Below are 12,566 nucleotides of genomic sequence, written 5' to 3'. Positions count from 1 at the left end.
TGTCTTTCTAAGATGGCATATCGTCGAGAAATTGGGATGAGCTAGTCGGTAGAGGTCCAGGGTCAGTGTTATGTGGCTCCCACGTTGGTTATTATAATAGTAGTTTATGTGACTGCTACATAATAAAAGGCATTAAAATACACGAGTGTGGGTATAAGAAACGAAGTAAGTTTCTTAAAATAATCACACGAGTGTTTTAATGCCTAATTATGTAAGTTACATACGAGTACACTATTTTATCTACACATATTATAAACTTTTTATGATATATTAACTAACCCAAATTACAGCCAACGTTGGGATATCGTTGCTCTCTTGGCCGAACTCGCGGATATGTGGTGGCGTCACCGAAATATTCTTATCGCCCATTTTACACGAAACTTTTGCTATAGTTACTTCAAAACAACAAAACATATTCATTTTATACTTAAAACTAATTAAAAGATAAACTGTACGTCAAATGGCGGTAAATGAAAACTTTTTTCACGAATGTCACGCATTCGTAGTTTTTTTTTAATTCAGAGACAAACTAGAGTCGGGGGGCCTATTTCCGTATCATTCAATGCGACACATGCGACAGACAACAAACTAACATGCGAGATATCTTAAAATTGTATGCAATTTACATTTCATTTCGAACAAAAAGGCATCTCGGCTGATATTAGAATAGAGGACAAATCGAATTGCTTTTCTGCAGAGATGTTCTAAATTTGAATGTCATAACCAAATCGATTTTGATGTAGTTATGAAGCAATTACAACATTATCACAGATAAGAAATTTGTTGTAACAAAACAGTTTATCGTAATGTTGGCCATTATTATTTACGGATTTTGAAGGCATCGTAGAGGGTTTATGATATGTGTGTAGATAAAATGTTAAAAACATCGTGTGGCAGGGACAACATAATAGTATTGAAAGTGACTTATTACGTTGTCCCTGTCACACAATGTAATATAATATTTTATAACAGCCAATGTGGGTGCACCATTAGCCGCACGACGACAAGACGGTTTGAATCTGGTTTCCGCCACTGAAGGGCTTTGCCTTTGTTACTTTTACTTTAGTATATGACATCTAACGTATAATAAAGTATGTCATATTATTTTTGCAAGAGCCACTATTTAACCCAACTAGGTTTATTTGTTATAAAAACCTCCTTTTAGGATCGGATTATCAATTAAATAAATACGTAAAAAGCGACATAGACCTTTTTGCTATAGTCGGGTAAAAACACCGAAACAAGACAAATAGAACCTCCCACGCTTGCCCGGGTATCGGAATTCCAAAACAAAGTACCGATTCATTACCACGCGTACTTCGCCGCCGCCGGGCCCAGCTGAGCGCGCGCCTATCGATTCTACCACTCAAGGCCAAGCATTACTAAAGCCTACAACACACTAGCGAACTGCGAACCAACCTAACCTCCGACCTCGAGCCCTACAACAACTCCTAAAACCACACATACTGGCTAGCCTGAATCATCGCCTCGGTAAGCGTTCAGAACACCGCCCAAGGCCACCACGCCCGGGCGGACGTCATCGGAAAACTCGGAAACCGCCTCCCTCTCTTTCAAGTGCGGGGGAAAAGGGACGGTGGTTCGTGAGGATTAAGGGATGTACCTATTAGCGAGGGTGATCATATGACTGGGGAGGTTTGGTTTCTTGTCGACGTCATAGGAGGGGGCTGGATATCTATTCTCACATTTTCAATTATCTCGGAAAAGTTATAGATGTTGGGATAAAAATAAGTAGGAATAATAATTAGGAATGAAAAGACTCGAAAGTATAGAATATCTTTGTTCAGCCTGCGTAGCCACTGTCACACTAATATGGTGAGTGACGGAGCGTTAACGATTGGCACGTTGGCTACGAAGCCTGGTGTGACTATTATTTGAATTTCGTCGTAGCTCTAATACTATATTTTTTTTATTAAATTTAATCACTCTATTGATCAGTGGAAACCGCGTGAAAGTCCGTTCAGCGGTTTTTGAGTTACGTCACGTTACGATATCGAATAAATTTACACTAGGGGTACTGACGAGACACGTACAAAACGTATTTTTTTTTGTACATAGTGACCTTTTATTAATACACGACTAAACCGAGCTAATCTACATAATTATACAAAGTACCCTGCGCCTTGTAATTCCGTTGCTATGACCTTTATTTTTTATTAAAATACTTGCCAGCACGTTGTGAGTACTTAGTACTTTATAATTATATTGCATGTTTTATGAGTAAGTAGGTGGTGGGAAAAGAATAAAGTCTAGGAAAAAACGCGCCCTATATTGTCCACATGGCAGACAATATTAATTTTAAAGTCTGTGTATTGCAGTACATTGGCAAAGCCATGTTTCTTTCCTTTTGGTAATAGCCCTTATTACATCTGTCATATCCATACCCGGAAAAATAAAAAAATCGTTATTTTTTCTTTCAGTACAAATGGTATTTCTTGTATTAGAGAGATATCTTGTACTTGAGGCCTGTTTCACGATGTCCAAGTTAAGTATTGGATAGCTAATTAACAAATTAAATAACTGCCAAATAAAACTTCCTGCAAAACACTTTATCTACCAGTTAAGCTTATTTTGTAGATTGTGAAACGCCAACGATGACTTTATTCGTCAGATAAGTGGCAATTAGTTTATTCAGGACTTACTTGGACATTGTGAAACAGGCCCTTAGGGCCGGTACAGACGGACTGCAACTCGACTGCAACTTGTATGGGAACTGCACGTCGATGTTGCAGTTGGAGTGCAGTCGGCATGCAGTTCCCATACAAGTTGCAGTCGAGTTGCAGTCCGTCTGTACAGGCCCTTAGAGTTATTGTAGAATATTTCCATATATAATTAAACTATATTAATAGGTATTAGTATTAAACATTAGTGATTATTTTTACTAAAACATTATTTTTGTACACTCGGGAGAACCTCAAAAATGGTCTGACTATACCGCATTTTTTTACAGATTATAACCTCAAAAATGTGTGCAACGTATTTTCCTTCAAAATTAAATTTGTGTAAATATGCACTCAATTATAGTGCCGTTTACATATTATTGTATCGCAATATAAGATATCATAGGAACCTTAGCATTTCGGAAGAAAAAGTTGCGACAAGAAAAAATCTAATCTTTAAAAAACGAAGTAGGTATACTCGTAGACGAAAACATATGCATCGGGGCTCGTAGTAGGCATTTGCCGAATGTAATTACCGAAGGCACTGTTTACAAAAAGCTGCTGCCGGGAATTGATTTATTTCATTTCTGAGAAATACCTACTAAAATAAAATGACAAAATTGAAATTATAAATCTACTTACTGCGGCGACCTATCTGGCGTAGTCGGTGACCCTACGCCTATGAAAGTGATGGTCCCTGGTTTAAGTCTTGGTGAGGACACTTACCTACTTGTATGATGAGCGTTTTACTATGTACTACATACAGTTTACTTTTACCTACTTATTTCAATATTTATTGTATATAAGTATCGTAATCCAAGTACACCGAAAAAAATATTTTTCTACAATACTACCAGAACGTATAGTAGTTAAAAATATAGTTATACCTACTAAAATCCGGTAGTAGTAACAAAAAATGTTGTATCGTGTAAAACTTGTTTTTTAAACATCACTGTTTAATTCTAGTTAAATGCAATTTAGTACTGCTTACAATTTCGTTGTATATGTAAAGATGCAAGTGTTGTAAATATTAAACGTTTGTCTCGTTTAATATATGCATCGTAACACTAACTATTGATATGTAAAAATAAAGATACGAGTGTACACGTTACAAGTTATTATGTTATGGCTACTATAATGCATTGTATTCTGAACGAATCAAAAAGTTGTGCCAACACCATGGTGTATGCGCCGGTGGCGGGGGAGGGAGAAAGGAATTGCGCAAGTCACAGAACAGCCATTGCCCCAGCGTCTTTCGTTGCGACGGTCGGTGTTTTTATTTACTTAGATCCTGTCCATAATTTAACTGTAAACTAGTACAAGTGTATAGTATAAGTGTGCTTAAAAACTTGTCTGTTTTGTGAGCATGGACGAAGATCTAAGAAACCATCTAATAACGTGGAACCTGGAGGAATATACGGAAATTTTCGAAAGTAAGTAAAAAGCTGATGTTATGGTCGAAATTAATGTTTGTCATCACTCGCTTGTATTCATTATTAATAAATAATTATGAATGCTTTGTATTCAATTCCGCTGTAAAATAGTTTTAGCCATATACTCGAGGTGTGGTGTGTGGTTGTACTTACCTAGTTTGTGTTTGATACCTTTATAGTTATTTCGCGTGACGACATATTTATTGTAACAAAATGGCGTCATTTGATGGCTATGCATTTTATCCATGTCATTTATCGACGAGAGTGATATTATAACTCATGTATTCATAAAACAAGTAGCTTGAGCAGTTCTTTTGCCTTTTCTAACTAGGTTGTTGCACATTAGGATTGACGCATATATACGTATTTACTAAGTCAAATAGAAAAACTATGTTTTAAATTAATTATTTATTTGTTCTCAGGTGCAGCCACTACATTAAAAGTATAACCAAATCCCTCGTGGGGGGCAGTCATGTTAACCTAGCCTGCTAGACCCTTTTATTCATACTGTTCTTGATATACTTTAAATAATTTGAAGATGCTTTATAATTATCATTATTTAGAAAACCAATAATAAAGCGTTTGATTTTATTTCTCGTATTATTTTACTTTTAAATTGTCTACGATTTGTGCGGTGTACTGGTTATATATTGTTCACGTAACCAGAACCCACTGTGCTGAAGGGACTTCTAAACGGGCCATATTTTTACTGCAATATGTGGCCGGCAACTATTGGTGTCCCTTTCTAACATGTGAGAGAGGACACCAATAGTTGCTGGCCACATATTGCAGTGAAGATATGGCCCGTTTAGAAGCCCCATTAGCACAGTGCGTTCTGGTAACGTGAACAATATAAAACCAGAACACCGCACAAATCGTTCAGTTACACATACCAAATACTTTGTTATAACAACAGGATAGGAACGTATATGTTACTGTATTATTTAGTAACCATTAACAGACCGGCTAATTGGGTTTACTAAAAGTCTTATACCCACTACTAGGGTGTATGGGTATACATTACATTTCTGCACTTTATGAATTACTATACGCTTCATAGAGTTAACAAATTTAATTTAACCAGAATGGTCTGGTTATGTTTACAAAGTGTCCTGTCGTCACATATACAACAAGACAATATAGTACAGCTAACCAGATTCTGGTTACCAGTACCAGGTTTTTTTTTCAGTGTACCCACAACGTAAGCCTTATTGAACTTACTGTGGGTCTTATTTAATAATGTCCTATAATATAATTTTATCAAGTATTTATTTATTATATCTACGTACCCTTTCTTACAACCAATGGCCGACATTTGACCCATGTCCAACCTGACAGGGTTAAATGTGACCTGCCCCTGACCTTACATACAAAACGTGGATGCCGGTACTTGATCTAAATAATACACAATACCTTTATTTAGAGGTACTTGCTTTCGTACATCAAATTTTAATTTTACGAGTATTGTACAGTCAAGGTATTAAATATATACCCGGACAAAGTGCCAAAAATATGTACACACTACCTTAATGAATAGGTAATAAGGACGTGTATACATATTTTTGGCACTTTGTTCGTGTCGATATTTATAACCTTGACTGTACATAGCACGTTTTGACTTAGGATGGTCTATAATTGTATTTTAGTGTTTTATTAAGTAGGTATTTTGCATGGAAAATTAAGTTGGCAACGTGTCACAAACACAATAAAAAACCGGACAAGTGCGAGTCGGACTCGCCCACCGAGGGTTCCGTACTTTTTAGTATTTGTTGTTATAGCTGCAACAGAAATACATCATCTGTAAAAATTTCAACTGTCTAGCTATCACGATTCCTGAGATACAGCCTGGTGACAGACGGACGGACAGCGGAGTCTTAGTAATAGGGTCCTGTTTTACCTTTTGGGTACAGAACCCTAAAAAAGCATCCGAAAACGTGACAATCCGGAATGGAAAATTTAGGGACATATTTTATTGTCTAAGATGGAGTAAAGTGCCAAGTAAGTACCTATGGGCATTTCTCCGGAGGGGCATTTTTACGTGTTCGGGACAAAAAATGGTTAAATTTGCTGGAATCTAAATATAATCAGGCGTTATATTTAGCCTCTAATCTCTGTGGGACACTATAAAACATTTATCAATAATTACTATCATTTAATATAAAACAACAAAACACAAGAAAAAAAATGTTAACCCAGATTTTTTGAAACAAAAAATCATTACGCGAGATGGGGCTTTAGATCGGAGTTATTATGGGGATTCATGTAAAGAATTAGTTAACTTATATTCTTTACATATCAAAATATTGTGTTTGCTTAATAAAAACAATTTAACGATGGTATTTCCTACGTCAAGTTAGGTTAGGGCCGCACGATTACATAGTAGGTAGAACGTCATAACACGCAACCAGTGTAATTCGTCATTAGGTAATATCCGGTTGTTTTCCTATTCCCAGTGTACGTACTACCAAAGTTTCCTGGAAACTTAGGCCTCGAGGCAAATCCAATTTGGCCTGTGCCAATTACCCCCGACCTTTGATATACGGCAGCTCAGCACCCAAAACTTTTTCGCCATTTATCCCCCAACTTTCGCAATTCCCGAGACTTTCATACAGAAGTTGCGCAATAAACTTAAAGTGTAACTTCTGATACAATACCTGAGATTAACAAAAAACCGGTCCGACCAGTCACGCGTTTTCATCTCGGCGAAATTCACAGTTAGGTACTGATGTACGGCGAGCGGCAGAGGTTGCGAAGTAAGCGCTGCTGAAAATAATTCGCACGCGAATCGTTAGGTTATAAGGCTTGAGTATTGAGCGTGATATTTTTGTTGCTTACTGTTCTGGCTATCAGAAAAATTACCTTGTTTATTTCACCTGACGACTGCCTGGAATAAATAACAAACAAGGCTATCTGTACCTAGCTGTGAAGGTGGAATCTGTAAATGCGAAGTACTTGTTTTTCGACGGAATCGCTCCCAGGCCAGCGATATATTATCAGCACCTACCGACTGTTGGCTAGCGTTCGCTTCAGGGAAAACCATTATAAGCTCTCTGCTATTACGTATTATTGACACAGATCTCTAGGTCGCAGATAGACTGGATAACCTGAGTTAAAACCTTGGAAAGACGTAAGAATAGCGTCAGTAGTCGTAGCGACGCAAGCACTGGGGGGCCGCCTGCGCGCGCCTCATCGATCTCCGAATCATCCCCCCGCCCTCATCATCCCCCCTACGTCTCCCGCTTCATCCCCGACACGTGTACGCCACATCACCGGGATAACTCATTTTGTAACGACATGAATCTGATTACCTCCATCAATTTCAGCTACGGTTTCGTTTAGGAATTTAACAAAATGGTGGAGTGACCTAAGTCTATAAACGGCGACTAGTTTTTGCGCGCAAATGTTACATCAGCTCAGCCACGCGAACGGTAACATGTGACTGCCTCCATTTTATAACTAAGAAGTTATACTTGTTATTCAACTACAATAATATAAATATTAAGGAGCCTTTTTGTATTGTTAAAGTAAAGTAAGACTGGATTTATTTTAGACAAGGAAAGAAAGCACCTAATGAACTGCAAAACAAATCTTTTCTTTATTCAACAAAGTAATCAATCTTATCAGGTACAGGAAAGCAAAACTGAGTCCCATAAAATAAATCCACTGTACAAAGGAAAAAGCAAGGCTCGCAAAGCAAATCAAGTTAATCCATCAGTGACAAAAGGGAAGTCATAGGAGCGTTTCTCATTGGGCGAGCGGCAAAATTCGTAGGGATCAGGTTTGGGGCGCTCGCGTGCTGACGGAAGGAGAGGGGCGGTGCAGCTGGTGCATCGGGCCCCCGGCCCCCGCGCCGGCCCATTGCCAAGTTCAATGCCAAGGTCATGCGCGCGCGACTGCGGCTGCGCGCCGCACGGCCGCAATGCAGGAGCGGCCGGCGTTCGGCGCGACCGGCCGTCAGTGCCTCACGAACCGCGTCGTACGCCGCACTTTTTCCCTAACTCACCTGTTAAAACCCCGAAAACTCTAGTTGGTTAACTCAGTGTGTTTGGAATTTGACATGTCGGTTCAGTACGTGCGTTGCCGCGACGCCGCGCCAAGCCACGCTCACCTGTTATGCAACACTTCCTCATATTAAACATCCGTCTTGGTAAGTAAGCAACAACTGTTTGATTCCTTTCGGGTGATTTATTTCAACGTTCCGATACTTACCAATGAAGCTTATTAATTTATTCTGCAATCTAGGGGGGTTATCTGATCAATTTCGTTCAATAAACAGTACAGTTATAACAACCTTAGTGTTTTAGTTAAAATCGCATATTTATTTAATCTAATAGAAGGAAAAATTACAGCCTTCGTATATGTTATACCTACGTGTATTGCGGCCATATTTGTATTTTACATTAGACAGTCAATACGTATGTATGTGTCCGTCCTCTAAGTGACTCAACTCAAGGCTCTCTTATCATTGCTAATAGATACGAAACAAATAGGAAACTCAATTCCATAAGTAACAGCTCACAGAAACGGCTGAGAGCTAAGAATAACTTCTTTGAGAGTTGTAGGGTAAATAGCTCATTACAATTCAATCCACGTACAATTGATCGCATACTTAAACTTTATAAAAATATCATGCTGCTTCTTTGAAACAACTTTTCCATTTTTAAATGTCAAATCATCCACTTCATTGACATTCTTAGTTGTAGAAAGATTTCTAAGTTATTGATTAATTCAGTTTTTATTGTATTTGATATCTTCTTAATCAAGTCGGCTCGGGTAGTTCTCCCTCTATCTCTATCCTTCTCTCATCTTAACATATAAGTATATATAAGTTTTATCTCCTTGAGAAGATGTTTATAGCTTCATCTTTGCAAGTGTGCAATTTTATCACGCCTCAATTTTCAACTTGACAAGACCATATTTAAAAGAGTTCCCAAAGACTAAAAGCTCCCTAAAACCGAGGAATTCTGAGATGGCATCCCAAATTTCTAAGCCAAGGGCATCAACAAAGCGACTAAGGGTCCACTCTGTATCCTGTTGTATCGAGCAGTGGCAAAAAATGTCGAGCGCTCAGTTCAAGGTGATCGGGTGATCCCAGCCGACGCTTTCGTGTACCGCTTCTATAATCGCTAGTTGATGTAGAGATTATGCCAAATATTGAGCTTCGCTTTGTAAGTATTTTTCTCCATGTATAAGTTGTAGTCCTGTAGAATTTAAATCACTACGAATTCATTAGAATCATTGTTAAAGCGTTTTGTTATCTGTAAGTACTGTAAGTACAGATAACATTTTCGAGCTTCTTCCTATAACGATATTTAACGTTTCCCAAGAAATAGTGTTCCGGAGATTTCAAAGATATATCTGAAGATACAAGGCTGTTGTCATCGTAGTCTTTAACAAAACCGGTTCTGCATTCTCCGCCAAGGCTACATAATTACGGGCATGGGCCAATGAAACTATTTTAGCGATTTTTAGTACAGTTTTCGTAAAAAAAAAACCCTCGGGGTTCAATTTGCTGATAATATTTAAAGACCTAGATAAAGATAAAAGGAAAAAAAAGAAAAAAAGGAAGAGCTGACGAAATATATATGTACTTACAAACTCCATAGACCGAGACTTAGCCTCCGACACAAGGCAGTGACACTTTCTTCTTGGTCCTGCGTTATTTCCAAAGAATAGTAAAATTATGTTACTTCTCACGCATTATTAAGATTTATACTAAGCTATCGATATTTGGAAATTTACTTAAAACTTACCTAAATTCGTATTTTGACCAAGAAACCCGCCGCAGATTAATGTTGCCGAAGGTAAAACAGATGATGGAAAATCGCAAAGGAAAAACATGTTGAAAATCGCAAACATGATCACATAGGTACCTGTGTGATGGGATCCAGCATATGGTATCGAAACATCAATATTCTCATACACAGGGCATCATGTCTTCTAAATCGATGTGTGTCATATAGTCTAGTCTCAAAAACTGACAGAATACACATGGGGCCTCCCACATGGCGGCGTCGCCTTGAACCCGCGCTTGAGCGCGAATAACAATACCCGAATACACAAAAACATGCATGTCTTCTTTCAGATCATTATCAGTCCAGCGCGTTTTAGTCAGACTTAGAAACTAACTTCACGAAGTCTAACAAAGAAAAAGAACTGATCGCCTGCGATATTAGGTTCCACGTTGAAGCGAGCAAAAATATATAAAGACGCTCTTATGGCCCTGAAAATAAGGTGGTATGTGTACTTCATTATGTGAGAACAATATTTCGAATGGGTGCCTACAAAGCCGCTTCATACCATTTTGAAGACACCGACTGAAAACATACTATTGACTGCAAGAGTTACTTCTTTTGAAGATCCTATGACGGATCAAAAAATGTCTAACGACAATCGAGTTGAGTGGCATGTTTTAAATATTATGGTTTTCTCTGTTTTAAAAAGCAATTAGGTACGTTGATTACTGTAGATCTGATATGGTTGAACAGAATTTAAATGTTACCACTTTTCAAACCCATAGTGAAGGGCATTATAATGAGAATAATAATAATTTACAGAAGACAAACACTTTTTTTTAATATTTTCCCTCTATTTGTTTAACTACAACAAATGTGATCGCGGCCGGCAAAACGTCCCACTTTGTCGCTTAACATAAGGACGAGATATGCTTGTATCTTTATACGAATAACCTGCCAAGATGCCAAGGCGTCCTTATGGCAAGCGACAAAGTGGGACGTTTTGCCGGTCGCGGTCACAAGTTGGCACGACAACTACATAAAATATAATTTAAGTTTTGTGCTGTTCGCTACAAACTTGTAGTGTCTTACTTAGTTTGGTGTTGAGAGAGCAACAAAGAAGCCCTGCACTATAGTTTGTATAATGTTTACTAAATCTATTCAAAGAAAACACATGCTGAACGTTTAGCAATCTTAAGAATTTTCAAACACAACATCCAAAATAGGCGTCTTCTTTGTCATTTACACAAGGATTTCGAACGGAAGGAATTATGGCTTTAGAGGTTATTTCGCGACAGTTTCCTTTCAAATAATGAGCTTCTAATCTTTTTGGCAATGGCATCTCTCGTTGTTAGTCAGTGGCCGTGAGTCAATGTTTACACGTTTAGCTCAGCTGAAATATGAACTGATCAATAAACTGATTCGAGGAAAGCAATGAAAACCAGTTGTAATTCACTACAAACATTCCAAAAAGTCTTTGTGCATGAATTTAGCTTGTTTTTGAGCTAAATCCGGTCCCGTAGTGTAACAAATGCGCACGTATCGAATAAAGTACATTTATTCAGTGCAATCCACGAAACGTGTGTTTCAAAATAGTTTAAATCAGGATGCAGAACGCAGGTTCTACCAGAATAGTAAGTAACAGCAATACATATCCTGTACTCCTGTAGATCACTCAATTGAAGTACCTAGTTAGTTTCTATTTTGTTGAGCTGAGCGTCACATTGTTCAATAAGGAAATATCTTACTGTCCAATGTGTCTGGCATTTCCTGAAATCAACTGTCCTCTATAGTAATCCTCAAAGAACCGCTACAATTGATATTTATTTGATCAAATCAACGTATTTCCAGCATCAACATCAGCATATTCTACTTAATCACTAACATCAGTAACATCTTATGAAACAAAGACCCTAGCCGCGTCTGTAAGTACGTCTGTATGTTCGCGATTAACTAAAAAATAACTGAACGGATTTTCATGCGGTTTTCACCTCTCCATTTGTTAAGGTTTACCTGTGCGCATAAGGTTAAGCCGGGCCGGGTCGCTACTCTACGGTAAAACATAAACCCCTCATATCTTACGCCATCCAGCACGAACAACACTGTCCAACTGCACTCAATCAGAGGGCATCCCACAGACGAACTACGATCCTGATTCGTGGCTCCACTAGAGAACATTCAACGATAATAAGTTCTGCAGCTGAATATCGTCATCCCATTGACATTTCAACTTGCGATATCGGCGACAACCTGTACTTTGCTGGATCACGACTAGTAACACCATCCTCGAGCGAAATACCCAATGTAACGCTTTCCATAGCAAATACTACTGTCGCGACAGCTACTTATATACAATATTATAATATAATGTACATATATTGTATGCGTATGTAAGGGCCTACAACAAAAATAATAATCAATATTTACGTCTTTCTCTCGGCAGCGGCATCCGTTCTGTTTATACCTACTTGCTCTTAATCCGACCTTGGCCAAAAATATGCATTTATATATGCATTTGCATCATACATAAGCATCGCAAGTATCGCAACGCAACACTATCAGCTGACGAGGGCGCGTCACCGTGACGTCTGGTCACCAACAAATATGGCCGCCAAACGTAGCGCTTCTTATGTGTTGTAACTCCATTTGAAAACACGTTCAATAATACACGCTGTTCCGATGCGATTAGGTAGAAAATTGAATGAGTTTTCAATTGTAGT

General features: G+C 38.2%; 3 long non-coding RNA genes across 3 annotated transcripts in view; all 3 read left to right on the top strand.

The window, feature by feature from the left end:
* Positions 1-3,936: 3,936 nt before the first annotated feature.
* LOC133528535 (uncharacterized) lies at positions 3,937-4,702 on the top strand. The gene is made up of 2 exons (XR_009801008.1): positions 3,937-4,111; positions 4,534-4,702. It is a non-coding gene; the product is annotated as an uncharacterized LOC133528535 (long non-coding RNA).
* Positions 4,703-6,406: 1,704 nt separating this feature from the next.
* Positions 6,407-12,566, top strand: part of LOC133528062 (uncharacterized) — an 82,043-nt gene continuing 75,883 nt past the window's right edge. The window contains exon 1 of the long non-coding RNA XR_009800944.1: positions 6,407-8,258. This is a non-coding gene — a long non-coding RNA (uncharacterized LOC133528062). The remainder of the gene's footprint in view (positions 8,259-12,566) is intronic.
* On the top strand, positions 8,273-10,676 carry LOC133528063 (uncharacterized). The gene is made up of 2 exons (XR_009800945.1): positions 8,273-9,279; positions 10,197-10,676. It is a non-coding gene; the product is annotated as an uncharacterized LOC133528063 (long non-coding RNA).

This window comes from Cydia pomonella, chromosome 19 (assembly GCF_033807575.1).
Source record: "Cydia pomonella isolate Wapato2018A chromosome 19, ilCydPomo1, whole genome shotgun sequence".
Classification (NCBI taxonomy): domain Eukaryota; kingdom Metazoa; phylum Arthropoda; class Insecta; order Lepidoptera; family Tortricidae; genus Cydia; species Cydia pomonella.
The sequence above is the reverse complement of the archived record's forward strand: the minus strand, read 5'-3'. Positions and strand labels throughout refer to the sequence as shown.